General features: G+C 35.0%; 2 long non-coding RNA genes across 3 annotated transcripts; one reads left to right on the top strand and one right to left on the bottom strand.

Moving 5' to 3' along the window:
* Window positions 1–1,590: 1,590 nt before the first annotated feature.
* LOC139959383 (uncharacterized) lies at window positions 1,591–6,276 on the bottom strand. Its single transcript, XR_011790077.1, has 2 exons — window positions 4,149–6,276; window positions 1,591–2,011 (listed from the first exon to the last, which is right to left on the bottom strand). It is a non-coding gene; the product is annotated as an uncharacterized lncRNA (long non-coding RNA).
* LOC139959380 (uncharacterized) lies at window positions 2,005–22,225 on the top strand. 2 transcript variants are annotated; one of them, XR_011790074.1, is made up of 3 exons: window positions 2,005–2,193; window positions 19,212–19,289; window positions 21,272–22,225. It is a non-coding gene; the product is annotated as an uncharacterized lncRNA (long non-coding RNA). The 2 variants fall into 2 exon arrangements; XR_011790075.1 differs by lacking the exon at window positions 2,005–2,193 and adding an exon at window positions 16,350–16,441.
* Window positions 22,226–22,983: the final 758 nt, after the last annotated feature.

The following is a 22,983-nucleotide window of genomic DNA, read 5'->3' on the forward strand; positions in this document are numbered from 1 at the left end:
ATCACAAAGTATTTATGAGGAGTTGATAACCGAGAAAGATAGATAAACTGCTTTACATGGTAAACAAACTGTTATATATAGGCTTGAAATGAAACTGATGTAGACATTTTTAGAATTCATTCGATTATGATTTTGCTTCAACTATAGGCATATTTTGATCAAGCATACCAAGAGCATTGAGTCATGACTCGAGCACTAAATGTTAGTTTCGTTTTCTATCATATATATACTGCAGTGTACGAATGTATGCGAAATCGTGTATAAGCATCCACTCTTTTAGTAGGAATAAGGGCGTACTCTTGATGTAAGTGGTAGGCTACAAGGTTATACTAGGTATATATATATATATATATATATAGGCTATATATATAGGCTATATATATAGGCTATATATATAGGCTATATATAATATATATCTATTGACCTATACCTTCCAGGGCCCATTAACATCTTACTTTTATCAAGTCATACGTCTGAATATATACATGCTTGGAATTTCAGATATTCTATACTTCTACACGGAATCCGTAATAAAATCATAGAATAGGACAATAAATATTTAAAGTAAATAACTCCTCATTTGAAGTGGTTTAAGTACGTTACTTTACTACATAGCAATTGAGTGCATAAAATATAGGTCTCAACATGATGTTATAGTATGTAATCTGTACACTGAAACTAGCTTACATACACACATCGTGTTGAAGCTAGCACACATACTCAAGATGAAAATAGTATACGACGATAATACAGAACTTCAAGCTACGTGGAGGTATCTGTCAATGCTGTGTGGTTAGTATTCAGTTTTGTAGCGTGCATTCAATGTTAAGGTTGCATCCGGTCGTAGGAAATGCATCAAAGTCATGTTAAGTTGACATTTTCGCCAGTCGATTTTAATATACATAACGGCTTACATGTGACGTCATCATTCGTCTCAGATGTTCCTAAAATCTGTATCTCTGTTTTGTATGGATGCAAACTTCAAACAGCCCTAAAAGTAGCTCCGCTCAGTTGTTGCACATGCATTTTGTCTAACTTTTGAACATTCCTACCTGACCACTTTAGAGACATTAATTGACTATGACATCACCAAACTTAGCATACAACCTTCAAGGGCGGCGGAACCGGGGGGCACAGGGGGCACGTGCCCCCCCACTTTTCCTCAGGTTAAAATTGTGCCTTTTTCTACATAAAATTTGAGGTGCCTCAAGTTAGCAAGAGGCCAGGGAATCAGAATGAACACTCGGGAAGGGCCGTTTCCGGCCATCTGAGGGGTTTGTAAAACCAAAAATATTTTAGTACGCTCCGCGCCAACCGATGGTGGCGCTCCGCTCAGATAGTCGTGCAAACAACTTTGCAAATCCTGGCTAAGCCCATGACTTTTAATGAATTTCTGTGGGTCAAACTCAAAGCTATTTCGAATGGAAAAAAATTGTTAAGATATTAACAAGAAAAAAACTCTAATTCGGAAGATTCCTACATTAGCAACTAGCATGATTTCACCTCATTTTGTCTCAAAAGAAAACTTGTTCCTTGTTTCCCAATTTGCGCATTGGATATTGCAGTGCTAGTATGCATATTTTCCTTTAGGGGGGGGGGGGGGGGCGTTGATGGAGTGATGTGTATACACAAATAAGATAATACAATAAGAGTTATAAAGGGTACTAAATATAAGGCTGCATCAGCCCAATCGAATTTCTGCAAAGTGCCCTTTAAAGTCGGTGCCCCCCCAGATTAAAAGTGCTTCCGCCGCCCTTGACAACCTTACAGCAACAGTAGAATTTTCCCTCCATATGTAATTTAGATGTAGTTGTAGTGTTACCAGCAATATCGTTTGACTAGAAAGCCAAGAGGCTTGGTGGTTATATCCTTGCCGAGGTTTCATACAAGAAAAAGTCAATGTAAACTTACTGTGCACACAAGGTTCTTGAAAGTTAGGCTACATCCACATTGTACTTCAATTAACCTCAAAGATTGCATGCACATGATTGTTTGATGGTACTGACTGCAGCTGTATACGATTTGGGAATGATAAATTAGTTTTCAAGACAAGATAAATAGGTATTGCATTTAAAATTAAACCTATATTGCTGGTAGCACAATACTAAATCGTCTATAATGTTACTTCAAAATGTGACAACGATACCTCGGCGACCATATGGTATTACTTTTCGTGCTAATTGAGTGTTATTGGTAAGTTATTAACATATGAAAATTGATTTTTATTTTTGCTGTTAATTAACTGTACAGGCCTATAACTAAAGTTAATGTTATTTTCAGAGTGAATACAGTCATGTTTGCTTATCATTGTCTATATTGAGACCGTTTCGTTTAAGTATGCCGCATTTGTCTATGTATGTATGCTCAGCTGCTGTTCAGTGGGTAAATATACAGATTTGTGCGAAGATGAGAACACAGCCATATAGAGTGCAGTGATTATCAATTGCTGCACTTTATAACAATCAGGACAACATGTATAATATGCAGTGAATTTTAAACCACATATTAAGCATTGTTCATTATGAATATGATTATACACTGTGATGTCAAAGGTCATACATGGGCTCATCGTACGCATATATTATTTACAGTAAGTTTCATATCAATAATGACTTTGTCGGGATTTATACCATTAAAATTATCATCAGAGACCTCAGGTTAAAGCTCAGTTAGATGGGTACCGTACATCTCTCAGTATATTAAGCACAGGGCTTTTATCATGGTTGTAAAATGTGTCATATTGTTTACATTGTAAATAACATAATCTCCCCCCAACAACAAAAAACAACCCCCCCAAAAAACAACCCCCCCCCAAAAAAAAACCGTGTAGCGGACACACCCTTGTCATCTGAGCTGCAATTACCAAGACTTATTCATCTATCCAAGTATAACAAGAACCTCCCACATGAAGCAGATCTATTGATATCGAATTCCCTACGCAAGACTATACATCCTGGTTGAAGCATTGGGTGGGAGGAACAAATCAATGTAGTGTTTTAATTCATAAATATAACCCCATGTGTATGCATGTTTTGAAGTCATCGAATTTGACAATGACTTTATTGAAAAATTGTCATCGTGTAGGTGGGGGAGAAAATGGGTGTGGGTGGGGTTTGTGGGGGAAGATGAATAAGACGCAATAACAAAACACATGCATGACGAAATTGTAATTATTGCAATTTCAATTACTATTGCTTGGGGTTCGTTTGGTAGTTTTGTCAAAGAATGCTGTACCATTTCAAGTCAAACAAGGAATTCTAAGTTATTTTTGGCGCCATTTTGAGGGGGGGGGGGGGGGTAACATTATGTAGATAATTCAAACAATAAAGACATTTATTACCCAAACTAGATTTTTCTCTCAGTTTTCTTGCAAAACGGAAGAAGATTTTTCAAAACTTTTGATCAACTTGAATTCGATTCTGTAATTTCCTGTTTCTTTTTTTGGTATTCCTTTGTATTGCTTATACTACCTACTATATTTCCTGTGGTATACCTGTACTACTGTACCTGTAGTAAACCTGTGCCTCTAGTCATAAAGAAACAAATGTTTCACTGAAGTAGACTCTGTTATAGCAAGAAGCAATAAGGAACGATAAAAGTGAAAATGCTGTATGAAATGAATATTTGTAAATGAGGAAATACCTCCTGCAGGAAATTTTTAAGTGTAAGCACAGTTGTCATTTTGCATAGGTATTAGCACGAACATTCCACGAAACAGTTTACGTTAATATTTTTCTGGGGGGGGGGGAGGAGGGGGTTCATCTTTTTCTTAAATTCCATATTTGAAGAAATTTCTCTAAGTTTGACTTACCTCGTAATCATAAAGGTCTGTGCAATAAAAACGGTAAGAATTTCAGAAAGACTAAGCTTTTTCATTTTCAAACGGAGCCATTAATTAGGCCGAGGCCTGCTAGCTTTCTAGGCCCAGGTAATGTCCACTTGGTGGCAACCAAGTGTAACAGATGTTGATTTGATAAAGTTCTAATATATTGAGTCGGTTTCTTATGCCTATGTACTTTGCTGGAATTGAGAACTGAACTACAACAATCTGGTGTAAAGCTGTGTATAAATTATACCAAAAGAAAACAAAAATTAAGAAGAAGAAAAAAAACTAAAAGAAAAGTAGAGAAGGAAGCGAATTAACTCACCACACTAATAATCACAAAGTAGCAATTGCCCCGTTAGTATTACGCACCACTGCGTTTTTTTTTTTCTTCGTACGGTACTCAGGCTGTGTGAATGATTAACACGTGGAAGCCTTGGTAACTTCAGTTGCGCACCATGTGGTTCGCTAACTTCAACTCGGTTATTATGACGAATTCTCTTGCGGGTAGTCCCTCTTAAAGTTCAAAAATGTATTCCATAAGCTTTTGATTTGTCTACGTAACCGTACCTTAGCACGTCCGTGCTTTCTCACTGCAAAGCATCAACTCCCAAAGAAATATTTCTGTTTGCATGCGTGGACTTACACATTACTACTACTATTACACTTTTAATTTATTTACCTTTTCAAGGAAAACCGCTGATAGTAAATGTTATTTTTAGAACGGGGCTGTCCATGTCTACGGTAGCTCACAGAAGCCACAAGATTTTACAATATAGTCACATAAGGTATGATTTTAATTAAGTGTAATCAGTTCAACAACGGGAAACTGGGAAAATGTAAAAACAATTTCAAATGAGCAAAGGAAATTTGGACCTTAACTAGGTTCGCGCTAGTAACGTTGGGGTTACAAATTGTATTTTTCAATACTTAATTCGGTTGTTATTTTTCTTGAGCTATGTTACATCACAATGCTCCACAGTGACTAAATCGCAGATGATAAAAATATCACAAAATGTCATATATTTCACTTTCTGAATAATGCGTCATCTTTCTTGATGAGGAAAAAATTCCACAAATATAAACTTGAAGAGTCTTCGCATTCGATTGAGAATCAGTGACGTAGGAAGATATAAAACAACAGTATTTGATGACCCTGTCAAGCATCATTTATGAATTTCGTTATTATGACGTAAGGTGGCCTAGAAAAATTGGGTTGGGAATGTCAACTGTGTCTTGTCTAATATTAGTGTCATTGAGGCCTGGATAAGTGACTTATAGCCAGGCATTCAGTCTGTGGAATGGTGAGGGGGAGGGGGGGGGGGGCTGCGGTGAGCAGAGAGGGTGGAGGAGCCTGGTAGATAAGAGGAGAGTTAGGCAGTAGTGGAGGGTTAAACCGTTATGGAAGAATGATTAATGACTGTTTAAACTTATCGATAAAATGACAACTAAACTGGCGATATGCAATATTCACTATTCAATCAGTATTTTACACACTTAACTGTATTATGCTTTTTAGCCTTCTCCGTACATATTAATAACCGGTCATGTGTTACTTTGCCCGCGAAAGTTAATAAAATTAGGTTCTCTGTTAAATATATCTATAAATATATATCCACCCACCCACCCACTTTGGAATCTATTTGAACCCCTCTAACAAAACAATAAGTTAACAAAGCCATTTTTTTGACAATCATTGGCAACATCCGGAGTTGACGATAAAAATGAGACCTTGTACCCCGATCGGCCCAAGCGAGGAAGATAAAGGAAATGACTCCATGTAACCTACAAAAAGGGCAAAACCGGTTCTAGTTTGGTTTCATTAGCGTTAGCAAGGTCTTTTGTCAAAAAATGCTAATAATAATGTACACAATATTCTCTTGCAAGTTTCTTTGGAGATAAAAAAAAAATGTTTATCGACAACAGCAATAGACATTGGCAAATGCTTTAGACGTGAAGTGGGTACGTAACGGTATACTACCGTACTGGGGGTATTCTAGCACAATATTACTTGTACTCGAGTACTCGACCTCTTAGATGGTGTACTCGCACCCGTATACTCGAGACGTTATAGTATATATGATACACAATATAGTATATATATTTTTTTATTTTTTTTATTTGCAAGATTAAGTACTCATGCTCGCCCTTTATAAGACCATTTGATTGTTACTCACACGTGTTCTCATATATACGTACTCGATACGTAGTAATTGTACTCGTACTCATGCAGGCTTTAGTACTCGAACCTCAAATTTCTCAAGTGTACTAAGGTGAAGACTTGAAGACCAGCCATACCTATAGCTATGTATATTCTTTACCTTATATATTTGATTTCAGATTTACAGCCAGGGCAAACACAACCTGAACACATTGTTTATTGTTTTCATAACCACTTCAGGAGAGTAAACCTGACAATATTGAGTTCAGTTACACAAAACTAGCAGCCATCCCCCGCCATCAACCCCACCCTCAAGTAGCCATCCCCCGCCATCACCCCCCCCCCCACCCCGCCTTACGCAGTCTTCGCCATATTAGTCATAGACAGCGAGCAACAGGCCTTTACAACACTCCTATAATTCAAGGAGACCTACATGCTTTATAGCCCTGTGATTTGCATGTAAGACTCAAGGCTATGATGTTGCATTTCATATTTGATGTAAAGATAACAAATATTATTGTTTTTTATTTTATTTTAAGTTGCCCATCAAAGATCAACATAATGCGGTAATTTGATAACCTATAGTGCGAATTTCTTCCAAGAAACTCGAAGAGACTTCTCCATTTTTATTAAATTATATTTCCTATCGTTATTCTTTATCATATTTATACACAAGTTACATGTGGATCAGTTCTCTATTACAGACTGTATATTTTTTGTTATGGAAAACATACCTATTTGACCATAACGACTTTAATTGCCACCAAACTTACACAGTGATCTATCCTTGTATATCATCCGGGCTTTTGCCAGTCAGTTATTGGTTGATTTCACGCGGATTTAGTGAACGTCATTATTAAAATAACGGCTTGAGTTAAAGCTTCTGAAAGTAGCTCGGTTTAGAGATGATGTAGATCGTAATTTCCGCTATGTTTATTGAAGAGGTGTCCATTGAGAGATGAACTTATATTCTGCAATATATATAATCGAACAGATAGATCCGCCAGGGAGAGAGAGAGGGAGGGTGCAATAAAGATAGATATAAGTTAATAAGCGCAACCAGTTCCGCGAAATTATTTGAGTCAGCTTTGTTGAACATGTTGTATTGCTCTATAACACACGCTTCTGTTCATGCAGTGTTGCATGTCAGAAAACAGACACGATATGCCATTAATCTTCTCTGGAAACTCGCTTATTCTGCCATAATACTGCATCGGTCATTCTTAAAGGTAGGAGGTGTTCACTCACTAGAAATATGGCTCTCTCTCTCTCACTCAAGTGGGGCGCAGTTTAAATTTGAGAAGGTTTGCACTATTATCTGATTTGCGTACAAAATGAAATATACAATTCACTCGTCAGTAATTCCACAGTAAGAAAAGTTGAAATCCCCGTATTACTGTAACAAACAACCAGGTTGCATTCTTTTCATCGGACCGACATATTTTATCACGTGTAGAAAGTGACGCGATTCGGCACTATTTAGGATAATGTACAAGACCATGTATGATATAACTTCATTTAAGACCTACACTATGGTATACATATACATAAACATATACATTATAATACAAATATATATATTATATACGAAAATACACGGGAATGAACACACACGAAAAGCCTCAGAAAAGCACAATGCGCTTTTATCGGGATGCTAATGGCTTATTTACCATGTGTGTGTGACACGGTTACAATCTTAACATCCATTTCATCGATTAATTCCACTGAAGAGGAAACTTGCAAGGCAATCTGATAATCATGAGATCATCCCTCTTTAACTAGAAATGCGATAAGGTTTCTTCTAACCATCTGTGATTGTGCCGTCTCGTATGCCTCATCTCGAAGAATGCGATGAGGCATCTTCTAACCATTTGAGAGTGTGTCGGCCCGTATGCCTCAGTTCGGAGATTTGCGATAAGGTTTCTAATAACCATCTGGGATTGTGCTGGCCAGTATGACGGGAATTACCTTACAGACTTCCCAGCACGACCCCGTACGGTTACAAGTATAATCCGTTGAATCCACTGTCCGTCCACCTTGCAGTGGTCTACAAAAACCGGAGGAAGATCTAAGTGGTGGCGCTGTTGAACATTGTTATCTTTCCAAAATTGAAATTTTCGTAGCTATCAACTTTCAGACAACAAAGAGTCCTTCCGGTTTCCGCAACGATCACGAAATAGCCAACTTATGACAAACAACATTCCTTTTTTCTAAAGGTAAAGAGTTCAACTTAAACGGAGCTTCAATGATGACGTCAGAGGCGATATTGATGGCTCCCGTATTGTCCTCAGTGATCCTTTTTAGCTCTACCCAATATAATTGTCAAAGCAATGATTTTCAATTGCCATCGCAGACGTCAATTTCAACACAACTGAACAATGTCCTGACGCTCCAACTACCACGCCTCGTAAATCGATATTAATTTATAAAAAACTATTTTTGTCTGATTTTCTGCACCTTCATCTCACTATCGACTTTTCCTTCTATTCTTATCACACAACAGGTTTTACTTTTATTGCTCTTGATTTTCGCCTTCCATTCTCGTATGGCAAATGGCCAAAGCTTTTATAAAATCGGTTTTCCGAACCCTTTTGAAAAAAAACGACCAAAATCTCATCTTTTCAACGTCGGATACAATTGTTTCCATAGCAACGCAATAAAGAGATGACTTTTAGTTGCACTTTGCTCAGCGAGTCATGATGAAAAATAACGTCCAACACAAAGAAATTATCGATCTTGGCGGGAATCACGGAAGGAAAATGTGTAAAGATAAATAGCGTCCTCTATTTATATAATGCCCTCATTAATTTTCTATTAGCAGAAACAAGTCAACTTATTTACGGTTCGTCGCAGGTTCGTAACTCTTTCCTGTCAGAAGTCAATCGATGCGAATAGGAAATGTGTATGGAACAACTTATGCTTATATATTTGCTAATAATTGCAAGACATTTTGAACAGTGCATGACCAGGAGTGCATGAAAGGAGTGCATGACCAGAGTGGAGTGATTAGACCATCCTTCGTGAAGCTGTACCCCGTGCCATGCATGCATTTCAACAAATTCTGATAAGCGCCCTAGCAAAACATATATATACATATTTATATATATATATATATATATATATATATATATATATATATATATATATATTATTATTATTATTATTACGGAGCGTTAGGTGAGGGGTAATTTGGGGTGGGGTGATGAGGGGGTATGTGGGATAGTGTTATTCAGGACCAATAGCTCAGTTGTTAACAGAGCACAAAGCTTATATTCCTGGAGGTAATTACATAACCGATACATCATGCCATATACATGTTGATGTAAACTATACTGTTATTTCCATGCACGAAGGTAAAACTCATATTCGATACATCAAGCAATGATAGGTTCGTGCTTCCTTGTATATTGCCTATATAGTCGGGCTACTGACTTTTGCTTTCGTTATTTTCTCGGAAGGGAGACCTCCCTCAATAACCGTACTTGTTGACTTGGTGTCAAATCCATTCATGAAGTGGGAACCGCAGTCGATCTTAGAATTCGCTACATTGTTCGTGCACATTATGTCACCGTATAGCGGGTGTCAATGACAGGTCATGTTTGTTAGTTTCCATATGATTATTATATTTCTATTATTATCATCATCACTCTTCTCACGCAATTCGTAAAGGGAGAGATATATCCACGCAGCTTTTAGCCAGCAGTATATTATATACTAGTCAAGTTATTGTATAGTCAGTATATATTACTATAGTCAGCAGTGTATTATAAAGTCAGTATTTGTTTATATAGACAGTATATTAAAGAATCAGTGTATATCGGGATTAGTTTAACGTAGCCTTTGAAGAACTAGCAATGATATGCCTTGATCATTATTCGACAATTCGTGTTACGGTCACAAATTTAGAACAATGACTTCACAGGTCTCACGCATTACCAACAACTAACTTCCAATCGGTTGTAATATTTATACTGATCGTCTGAAGATGTAACAGCACGCACGTGTCATTGGCATAGATACAATATATCTATCCTGGCTGTCACTTGTGCGTATATCAGTATCAATGAACACATCTGCGACAGAATCTTTTTTTCATTACAAATCTAGTTTTTTTTTTTGAATTAGCAAAAAACAGGGTTTTCATACTTGTTATTTTGTAACCTGCAATGTGGGGACTATTGGCCATTGCAGCCTGCAATGTGGGGACTATTGGTCATTGTTCCCAACCATGCCCTGGTGGACAAAGTTGAGGTCTGAAGCACGGACGAAACTCATAAATTTCCAAGTACTGTACGCCCAGTTTAACAAAATAAATAAATAAATAAAAAAAACTGTTTTATTCAAACAGGATTACAATCTTAATTTTACAAGTAAATTTTTTTTTTTTTGTATAGTTAGGTCATGAATAACAAACTGGTAGGAAGATTATAAGCAGTAATAAAATATACAAACTTACCTTGAAAGAAGTAGTCAATTCTAGTAGAAGTAATTATTGGTCAGAATTATACATCGGTTACATTTTTCTGTTTTCGTCTTCTCAGTTTTGAGTGTCAACTCGAAAATAAAGTTTGAATGAGCAACCCCATACCTCTAAATCCAGTGCAGATTTTTAAAAGTGTAAATATTTTCGCAGAAAAACTTCTTTCTTGGATTCAGGAAATAATGTTATAAGATGATATGTCAAAGGTCATCATTTTGGAATGATTAAGTTTGTAACTTTAGCACAACTTATAATAAGAGCAACATCTAATTTGGACTTGCCTTCATGATTTGATTTGTAGTTGTACTAACCGAAAGATTTTATGTGACATTTTGTTTTGCATAATTATATTTTATTCTTTCTTTTGTTTTAATGATCTTATTCATCGGTAGAGACAGGATTTACTTTATGTTTACTAAGTTACACAAAACTAACAGTGTGAAGAATGATTTTTTATAATATCAATAATAATGAAAAATTCTCTTTAATAGGAAAGTTTCACACATTCACTGTGTTAAGGGGAAAGGGCATGGCTTACTATATGCGCATATGGTCTCACATCTAACATGTTAAAAAATGTAGACACACAAAACAAAACGACTGGAAATCGACACTAACGTTTATGTGATTCCATTGCTACAGTATACACCGAGACAGGAAACAAAACAACACAAAGTATATATTCAGAATTCGAAAATGATTCTGTTTTCAGAGACATTTTCTTTGATCTGAATTGATCTTTTCACAGAGGTGTAAACGCTTTACACCTTAAGTGTTGATAGATTCGAATGTTGTACCCATTTATTTGCTTTTCTATGCATAAGTCGCCTTATTTTTTCAACACATTGGGTCATTGATCAATTAAGGTTGAAGACACAGATGGGGTTAGCTACTGTTTGAATAGTAATAACAATAATAAAAATAATTATTATTATAATATTAATAAAAAAAAGAAGCAATTGTCAATGCCAAACACTTCGGATGCAACTTTTCATTGTTTTTGAGTTAATTGAAACGGTGGTAAAACCATGGCAACTGATTGTGTCATAACAATGGCATAACGTATACCGTGTCATACAATACACTGATTGTAACATTTAAAAAAAATATGAATTTAGTGTATGGTTATCACTGCGTTGAGTCGTTTGAAATTAAGGCTTAATATTGTTGAAAACAGAGGCAGGTAGGTGAAACAGTCACAACCTGCAATGACGGATCTAGGATATCTCGGAACAGCTTAACCCGCGGAAGACGAAGTATCTACAGATGTATCGATATTATATCGATATCATATCCAAACTAGCGGTGTATAACAAACATCCCGGTAAATCGTAAAGAATTACTCTCGCTCGAATCACGGGAAAATGTTCCCACTGTGTAAACCCTGTGGTGTTGAACATACTTATGTTTGCAGCTGATATTAATGACAACAAAACTCCGAAGAGGGATGTGTCCCCCGCACCGGCCTCCCCCCTGTAACCCCTCGGATTTAAGTTGTTACAAAACAGCTTCAAATATATTGAATAAGCCTTTTTAACAAACCGACTACAAAAATACAGTCTGTGAATAACTGGGTGAGGGGAGAATGGGTGGGAGGGGGGGGGGGTTACAACCAAATTGATGGTAACAATGTTAACTTTTTAGATCAATTTCATTAAACAAGCTGAACTTGCTTGTCAGTACTGATGAACTCTAAGCAAGACTGTAAGGATATCCAGGCATTTACCCATGTGCGCATGCGCCACTTCAAATGCATACATTATCGGAAACATTGCATTGTTAATCTATACCTATAGCATTCGTTGCATGAATTGTTGCGTTCTAAAGAGAAATGCTATTGTGTAAATTGCAGTTGTAAAAGGAAAAGCTTCGGGTTGTATTTTGTCAATAATTTTGGAACTCTAATTTGCCCAAGCTATGAATTAATATTTATATATAACTGGGTATGAATTATAATGCATGTTGTATCATTCCAAAACTGTTGACGCTTTTGTTTGATTTCATCCTCCATGTTGTAATTTCGTTGAACTATGTTACAAGCCAATTCTTTCAGGAACTTGATCACTTTATCATTCCTTAAAAACCGTTTAGTTAGGTACAGCCAGGCTGTTACCAAGGTGACGCAAAAACGCAGCCTTGACATACAGTTACTATGTTCTCTGCAATACATAGATCAGAAGATGTTTACGTTAACATTCGAAATACTACAGATCATAAAGTATTATACGTCTCGCGTGCTGTGGTTTCAAAGTTAGCATGCGCAGTCGGCAATCAATGAAACCTTTTAAACAAAGGAAACAAACCACGACAATGGTCGCAAAATCGATGCCAAACCTCAAAAACCAACTTCGGTAGCGATCAGGAAGAGATTGATAACTCTGAAGCGAACCAGTCAATAATTACAATAGCCTTCATATGCACTTGGAATATATAGGTTATCTTAACAAGTTTTAGGCATTGATAAGAATAGACGATATGACTCATGATTACTTCGGTCTACCTGCGTCGGTAACAACTAGAACGTGATGTAATACCACTTAATGCGATATCATGTATATATGGTATATCAAAGAATGAATGACTTCACCACACAACAAGTATGGTTAGGATCAGTCTTGGCCTGTTAGGCTAAGAGCATTTGTAGTACGTATCTGTAGTCTTTTCCAACCTAACAATCACATATACGGTCACAGCCTTGTTGTAAGGAGTCTGAGTTGAAAGTGGGTTAAAGGTAACACCCTATTTCAGTCTAATGATTAGAGCAATCGTGTCTGCAAACCGCCAAGCAAATTAAAAAGATTATTCTTTGTATCATACTTCCCTTACTGCCTTATGCAAGTTCATATTTTGGCACAAAGCATTACAACTTCTAGTACATCAATAACTTGAAAACTTCAGGTAGAAATGGTGATAGCTAGATCATGCTCCCGTTAACTTCTTTTAAACACCGAATATACAGTTCTTTAATTTTTCTGGTGGACGTAAAAATTAAGAATGGTGTTTGAAGATTAGACGTCATTGGCTGATCCGATCTGAAATTCAACCAATCGCGAACGTCTTTTACCAAGTATATAGGGTAGAGGTTCTTTTTTTAACTTTTGCGATCTCCAGTCACGAATGATCGAACGACAATAGTCACTTTTAATCATAGAATAACAGGAGACTTTAAACTTGCGTTGAAACAGAACTATAATAAATACACCTTTTGTGAAATCATGACGTAGGGTAAGTTTCTATTTACGTAGCAAATGCACACAACAACAAAAAAACGCTTTTCACGATCAGTTTCTCAAAAAAGAAAGACTAAATTATACCCGTTATATGACTGGTTTGTATTTCTTTGCGGTATTCATTCACAAGATACAGGGCGTTACTATAAATACCACAAGCTTTCAAGTACAAATACTAGTTGGTTCTCACGGGATATTGCACTTTACCAAACCTTACAAGTTTAAAGTAGTATAGTATACCATATATAATAAAGCATAATATAGTAGTGTAATAAAGAGATTTATTCTCCACGTGTCGATTAGAGTGACTAAGACCGTAAAATGACTTGTTGAGGCAACTAAATAAATGCTACTCAATATGGCTAAAGTTTCTCAAGAGCATTATTGTGGACATGTATTGGTCCTTAATTCCCCTTACTTATCATTTGATCAATCAAGGCATTGAAACCTAGGCATTGAAATAAATAATAACTAATCCACTATACCGTTATAGATTCACCATTAATATACTGGTGCGACGCTTCTCGCAAAGTCTATATAAGCAACTCAACTATTCAATATACTATCGTATAACAAAATGCTAAATTCAGAAGGGACTCCGCCCTCCCTATTGCTGAAATAAAACTGCAAAGATGTTTAACAGCGTTTGCATAGAATAGCTTATCACTTTTAATAATTGTTGATAAAGCAAAGCTAACTTCAGAGACTTGAAAATTGCTCTGTTAAATATCGGTACTGAAATGTATTCACTGGCAATTCGTGTAACAGTTCTTTACCCTATGGTGATCAAAAGACAAACTAGAGGGATTTAGCTGCATAAAAAATGAATTGTACGCACTGTTAATTCACCCACCACCCCCTTCCCCATCCTCTTATCCCCATATGTTTACTTTCTAATAATAACATAATGTTAGTTAGAAACTTTCCGCATTGCTACTTTAATCAAACATTGTTCACAGGATTAAGAAAGAAGATGCCTTCGACAGACGAAGATTGAAATATTCTGGTCTTCCGTGAAACACTGTGTATGTACTCAGCTGGTTAAGTTTCAATACATCTTCGCAATAACCACGCTTTTATTTACTACTAATTAACCATTTTATTACACCCTTTTTTATATACAAGTTTAAAATTCATGTTCAGTATGATTGGTGACGCATATTGTTGCTGTTAATTTCTATCAGTTTTGTACAGTCCGAACTGTAACTAATTTTTGGTTGTTCTCATAATTCTTTTAGTTGCGCAACCATTTTAGGTAAATAGATGATTTGCATACGTGATATGATATAATTGATTTAATTTAAATAATAAACAGACCATCACATTACCAACAAAACAAAGGAGTGAACTTCGCTGATTTAATGATTCCCAGAATTTAGTCACAATAAAATGTAAAAATTCGATTGCCAAATCATTATTGATCTTTTGTGTATGGCTTCTCGAATAATATATTCGCCTCTTTGGATTTGCACTATATATATATATATATATATATATATATATATATATATATATATATATATATATATATATATATATATATATATATATATATATATATAGAGTTGGTTGGATGGCGTCTTTCTTGGCGCAGAGTGCTCTATGTCCAGTGGACAGAGCGGAATATATGTTGATACTAGCTGAGACTAGTGGAACACTAGTCTCAACTAGTTTCAACATATATATATATATATATATATATATATATATATATATATATATATATATATATATATATATATATCTATCTATCTATCTATCTATCTATCTATCTATCTATATATATATATATATATATATATATATATATATATATATATATATATATATATATATATATATCATCTTTTCATTCATCATTTATCTTCTTATAGCACGTTGCTGCATGAATTTATTTTCAAATTATCGGTTACTATCGAAGAATCATTTTACATTAAGAAAATATCCTTAAAACAACCAAATCTCTGTTAACGAGTTAATAAGCAATCTTTACCCGTTACAAAACCCTCGTATTTCAAAAAATATTTCCAACGTTTGGTGGGTGGGAAATATGAAAGAGAGGGTCGTGGTTGGGGAGGGGAAATTACTTGAACCAAATGGTCCCTAACCTACAAATATGCTTGAACATTCATACATAATAATATCACCCAAAGTCTTGGTCACTAGTTTAGATAACAGCTTAGCTGTTTTCAAATGTCTTTCATATAGTAACCTTTCTACTGTAATACTATTTTTGTGTTAATCTTGTACAAACATATATGACAAATAACTTTGAAATTATAAAAGTTGAAAAAAAAGTTTGAATAATATTCTTTCCAAAAATTTCATTTTATAGAATCCTGGAAGTTTTAAAAAATACAAAATTAAGCTTTAATCCCCACCCCCACTTTTTTCCTTCCATTTTTTGTTGTTGTTTGAATATACTATTAGTCCTGTTTATCTCTCCCCAAAATCAACATGGATAAAATGAATTAAAGCTACGTTGACTTACCAAGTTATTCCTCCTCCCCTTCATGAACTGCTTATCCATACGAGAATCTCAGATCCAATAAGTCTTAATAAAACTTGTTGCATCTCCTTCAAAAAAAAAAAAAGCTACAGGTGGAGAGGAGAGAGAGAGAGATGGAGAGATTATACTGTGTAGACTTATCGCAGGTGATTTGTTCGTGGTCTTTATCTTTTTACCTGAATGAAGATGAAGAGAAGATGAAACAGATCTAAGTAGCAAATGATCGATAGAACACGGAGTAAGTGATTAAGGAAGAAACATGTTTGTTACACGTGTACTAAGATGAGAGGCAGAGAGAGGTGGAGAGAGAGTTGTCTTTGTTTGTCTACAGGGTGGGAGTATTATTCTGCTTTTTCTTATATTTCTTATTAAATGGTTGGTGTATCACTTCCACGTATCGTTTGCTTTTATGATTTATTGCAAAAGATTAGCACTCGGTGCATACAGCCGCCAAAACCTGATTGGATCATTATAGCTGTAACAAGAGCATTGACTACATAAAATGACATGGTAAATGTTGCCATATTTGTGGAAGCAATATATTAAATATATGAAATAATAAATTGGTACCAATTTACAGGTTATACGTTCAGCGGAGGTTTAATGATAGAGATGGGGTATTACATACTAAGGGGGAGCGACAATGGGGGGGTATTATAAAGACCTGGATGGCCGTATTTAAATATGAATGAAGACTTCGGAGGACTTGGAAATTGGCAGAGTGAAGTCGGTTGCCGTTTTTCCCCATATTTTTCGTCTTTCATTTATGCCGTGTGTTTTGTTTGTATATGATTACATAGATTTCATCACAAAGTACCGATCTCCGGTTTTGTTAGTTCGTAGTATTAATGCATGCATATTCGTGAGAAATGCTGTTTATTCTTCAAAGTCTGTCATATCATATTGCAAACCAATTATTAACACTATTTCATGAATATGCAGCGTTCACTTAAATATATTAGAATCGGTATCGTGACGGAAGTTGTTATTGTCATTAATTGCTAAGACAGTATGGCTAATTACTAACCGAATCCTAGCTATTTTAGGCGTTGAAAAACCCATATATATATATATATATATATATATATATATATATATATATATATATATATATATATATATATATATATATATATATATATATATATATATATATATATATATATATATATATATATATATATATATATATATATATATATATATATATATATATATATATATATATATATATATATATATATATATATATATATATATATATATATATATATATATATATATATATATATAATATGAAAAACACAGACATTTTTTGCTGAATTGCCCCGATCACATCATTCATTTTTCTATTTCCAGATCTGCATTTACAAAATATCACAAAAATGTTTTTAAATATCTTCACAATACAAAATACTATAAGGATGTGGTTTTCGCCTACAGATTAAAATAAATAAATATATATCTGCAATTTTACCTAGCGATTAACTTGAGTCACCGGAAGAAGAACCTTTTAAATTATGCAATACATGCCAACATGCATATGTGTGTATTGTTTGGGCTCCGATGTGTAAAGGAAGGGCAGGATGTCCCCTGAACAATCTCCCCCACCACCCACTTGTTATGCGTACGTCAGTATTGGAAACCCACCAAATGAATCTGAATATGAAGCAAAGCACATGAAAACGCTCTGTAAAGTATATAAGTTTTAACATGTATAAACAATTATTGCGAAAGGTTCTCAAGAGTATACTTTTCCCCGGAGTTTTCGACCCTCCAGAGTTTTCCCAGGGAGCTGCTACCGTACTCTAGAGAAGCAGCTCCCTGGGAAACCGACGCAACTCTGTCGGTGAAGTGCTCATTGAACGTCAGAGACCAGTAGTATTTAATTTGCTCACACATTTGGATGCTTTGCTGTTGACCTTTGAACGCACGCATCCAAAATAATTTGTCAACAGTTGAAGAAACTGCTAGCACATTGTCTAGCAGACTTGTTGTATACTCGTCTACGCACTCGTACACGCTGGGTTCACTTCTCTGCACTCGTACTCATATTCGTGGGTTTGTATACTCGGGCTCATATACTCGGGCCTCGTACTCGAACTAGTAGTTGTATTCAGGACATGTGTTCGTTTTAGTACAAGAATTAAAACTTTTTAATCACACAGTGTACACACACACGCGTGTATTTTTCCCCCATAGATAATACATAAAGGTTATCCCAATGTTTTGTTTAAGTATAAGGACGAATTTGCCTCATGTATTTCGTACATATTGATTTGTATGGTACAAACTTACTTTTATGTACAAAATGTTATGTAGAAAGGTCCTCGAATATTTAATGCAGTTGGTGTAGGTTCATTCAAGTATTTCTCTTGCCAATAGAGTCACGTCACTTACTGGTTCTATGATTCTTCTCGGTGGAAGTATACAGCTGATAATTATTCTCAATACAAGTGACCATAACAGCTATTCATAACAATTACTCTATATAATTATTCTCAATACAAGTGACCATAACTGCTATTCTTAACACTTATTCTATATTCTCAATGCAAGTGACCATAACAACGATTCATAACACTTATTCTATATAATTATTCTCCATATAAGTGACCATAACAGCTATTCTTAACACTTATTCTATTATTCTCAATACAAGTGACCATAACAGTTATTTTTAACACTTATTCTATTACTCGCAATACAAGTGACCATAACAGCTATTCTTAACACGTATTCTATTATTCTCAATACAAGTGACCATAACAGCTATTCATAACACTTATTCTATTACTCTCAATACAAGTGACCATAACAGCTATTCATAACACTTATTCTATTACTCTCAATACAAGTGACCATAACAGCTATTCATAACACTTATTCTATTACTCTCAATACAAGTGACCATAACAGCTTTTCATAACACTTATTCTATTATTCTCAATGCAAGTGACTATAACAGCTATTCTTAACACTTATTCTATATAATGATTTCCCAACAGAATAGACTGCAGCCTGTTCGACATCGGCTGTATGAAAGCGTGGTCGTTCTAGACTAATATTTAATATCTTTTTGAAAGGTAAGTTATATATTTTTTCTCTCAAATAATTTAGTAGCAATTGTGACTTCATAAAACAGACAGCCGATATAATTGCTGAGTTTTCATTGGACGAGAAATAACCCCCTACTCTACCACTGCTGTCTTGACGGGTGAATAAACTGGTCCTTCTCACATAATAACCGTCAATCTGTCAGTCTCTCATTTTCTTATCGAAAATTAATTTATTACAATAACTTTTCCATCTAAAGAGCTAATTGATAATTTAGATTATAAGTTCATTTTCACTAATCTTAACATCTCTGTTTTCTTCTTTGAGTTTTCTTACCTTGAAGTAAACCAAATGTAACCTGAAAATCTCAAGGGTCAGCCGGTCCTAGATTAATGCCTGTTACCATTAGCCGAGAAATTAGACAAGGTTATAATATGGTCAAACTCGTTATATAGTTATTTTTTTTTGTCTACACAGGATAACCTGTAATACATTGACATATGCATCTAATATGGGCTTACATAAGTATTAGGACTCAGGGCTTACACTCCATAAAAAGGAGAATTATTTGCTGGTCATCTTGAGATTAACTTTATAAAAATGGTAAACGACTTATGCATCAATGCATCAATTCTAATACACTACAGTACCTATATAGTAGATTCCAAGATGGCTGTGTACAAATATGAATATAAGTCAAGGAGGTCGAGGTCGAGCTAGTACAGGTTACAATAGTAGAACCAGAGAGCTGTCTGGTACACAGTAACTAGTACATAGGTAGTACCTGTAACAAGCTATGACTATGCTTACATTTACACCCTATAGGATTTCTATGTTAAAGCAGGGTGCAACTTGGAAGGTGTCACAAGCTATGACTATGGTTACATTTACACCATATTGGATTTCTTTATAGCAGGGTGCTACTTGGAATGTGTAACAGGCTATGAGTTTGCTACATTTACACCCGATAAGATTTCTTTCCTGTAGTAAGGTGCTACTTGGAATGTGTAACAGGCTATGACTATGGTTACATTTACACCATATTGGATTTCTTTATAGCAGGGTGCTACTTGGAAGGTGTCACAAGCTATGACTATGCTTACATTTACACCCTAAAGGATGTCTATGTTAAAGCAGGGTGCTACTTGGAAGGTGTCACAAGCTATGACTATGCTTACATTTACACCCTACAGGATTTCTATGTTAAAGCAGGGTGCTACTTGGAAGGTGTCACAAGCTATGACTATGCTTACATTTACACCCTACAGGATTTCTATGTTAAAGCAGGGTGCTACTTGGAAGGTGTCACAAGCTATGACTATGCTTACATTTACACCCTAAAGGATGTCTATGTTAAAGCAGGGTGCTACTTGGAAGGTGTCACAAGCTATGACTATGCTTACATTTACACCCTACAGGATTTCTATGTTAAAGCAGGGTGCTACTTGGAAGGTGTCACAAGCTATGACTATGCTTACATTTACACCCTACAGGATTTCTATGTTAAGGCAGGGTGCTACTTGGAAGGTGTCACAAGCTATGACTATGCTTACATTTACACCCTATAGGATTTCTATGCTAAATCAGGGTGCTACTTGGAATGTGTAACAGGCTCTGAATAAGCTTACATTTACACCCTATATGATTTCTTTTCTGTAGTAGGGTGCTACTTCCAACCTGTAACAGGCTATGGCTACCGCTTGCTTTTCTCCCTATATATTGATTTGCTGTATAGTTGGGTGCTACATGGCACTTGCTACAATCCGTTCCATACTTACTGTATATTGATAGCTTCGCCTTGTTGGGTTGTTACTGTACGGATGGGTAGTATACCACAACTATGGTATGAACTAATGAATGTTTGCACAGGCCACTAAAACACAATATACACTGATATACAAAATCTGTGTAAATCCGTTTCACTCAATAAATAATTTATTTATATTTATATCTATATTATTATTGGATTCAGTTTACACCTTCCATCTGGACGCTTTCTTTTGTGCTGCAGAAGTTGACACGTGAAAGTACTATTATTGGTGATGTGAGTCGATTTGATAGCCAACCTCTTATAAGATGGGAGTCGATAAATACACCATTGTTACGACACGTCATATATTCCAGCCACGTGTGTATTAAAAAAAAAAACACTAGATGAGCCACTGCCTAGGTAAGATATTTTATCGAGTCATATAACTGCGCCAACGATCTCCAAATAATAAAAGAGTCTGCCTCATAAATCGGAGTCGATACAAGTCTAATTTAAACATTTCAGAGAATTGTGACTTTCAAGACACCTTTATTGCCTTGACTATGCAAACAATAATAGTGATAGGCCTATTCTGGTCAACTCTTTTGAAACGATTGTAAGATGGAGTTTTATATGCAGAAACAGATACGCACTGAGACAATAGGCTTCTATTTATCAATGGACGCTGCCACAAACAATGGATTTCCATATATCCAAAAGAAGACGAGTTAATAATAAAATAATAATAATAAGAAGTCGTTTCATAAGTTAAAGCTTTTGCGAGTAAAATTGAGACCGAGAGCTCGTTATAGTCGAGGTAAATCCCATTTTCAAGGAGATAATGGCAATTCATTTCAAAGGTGCTTTTTCTTTCGTCGATTTTTGGAAAAGCATGAAAGTAACCGAAAATTAGTTGCTCGTTGCAAACATTGACGTTTATGTACACATTAAAACCACAGACCGTTATATGAACGAATATTCTGAACAGCTCGATTTAACGACGGAGAAGTAATTTCAGTCGTGATATATCACTAATCTTCCAATAATACATGAAAGTGAAACTTGATTCAAGACGAATATGGTACCTTCCGAATAAAATGTTACGTTAATGGCATCTCCAGGAAACGTTCTTATTATTAAGTTTTATGAAAGGCAACAGTGTAAACAGAATAATCCTATTATTGTCTAAACCCAAATCGAAGTAAACTATCGCCCGTAAACACCCCCCCCCCCCCCGCCCACTCCTCCTCTGAAACATCAGCAATCCCGTCCGTCTATACCGTCTTGATTAAAGAACTGTGTTCAGTGTTGATATTAAATTATATATATATGTTCATATAGATAGATATACATGTATATATATATATATATATATATATATATATATATATATATATATATATATATATATATATATATACATATATATATATATATCTATACATGTATATATATATATATATGTATATATATATAAATATATATATATACATGTATATATATATATATATATATTTACATATATATATATACATGTATGTATATATGCATATACATGTATATATATATATATATATATATATATATATATATATATATAAATATATATATATACACATATATATATATATATACATATATATATATATATATATATATACATATATATAAAGTATACAATTTACACCATAAGAAATAAAAATCGGTCCAAGGAGGACAATATTTACTGCTGCACCGGCCTGTGGGCTGTATTAATTAATCAATCATTTAGGCCAACCTGTCTTCTGTAGGTGTTATATGACCTCGTGTTATTTTACCAATACATGAAGACCGGCGATCAGATACATACAAATAAATTATAATAGATGAAGTGTCAATCATGGTTTGGGCTCTATCAAGATTTTTGTCTCATTCAATCAACGGTGATTTATAACATGTTGTCTGTCCGTGTACTTATTAGTTTTGTTTCCGGT

Source organism: Apostichopus japonicus, chromosome 19, assembly GCF_037975245.1.
Source record: "Apostichopus japonicus isolate 1M-3 chromosome 19, ASM3797524v1, whole genome shotgun sequence".
Taxonomy (NCBI): domain Eukaryota; kingdom Metazoa; phylum Echinodermata; class Holothuroidea; order Aspidochirotida; family Stichopodidae; genus Apostichopus; species Apostichopus japonicus.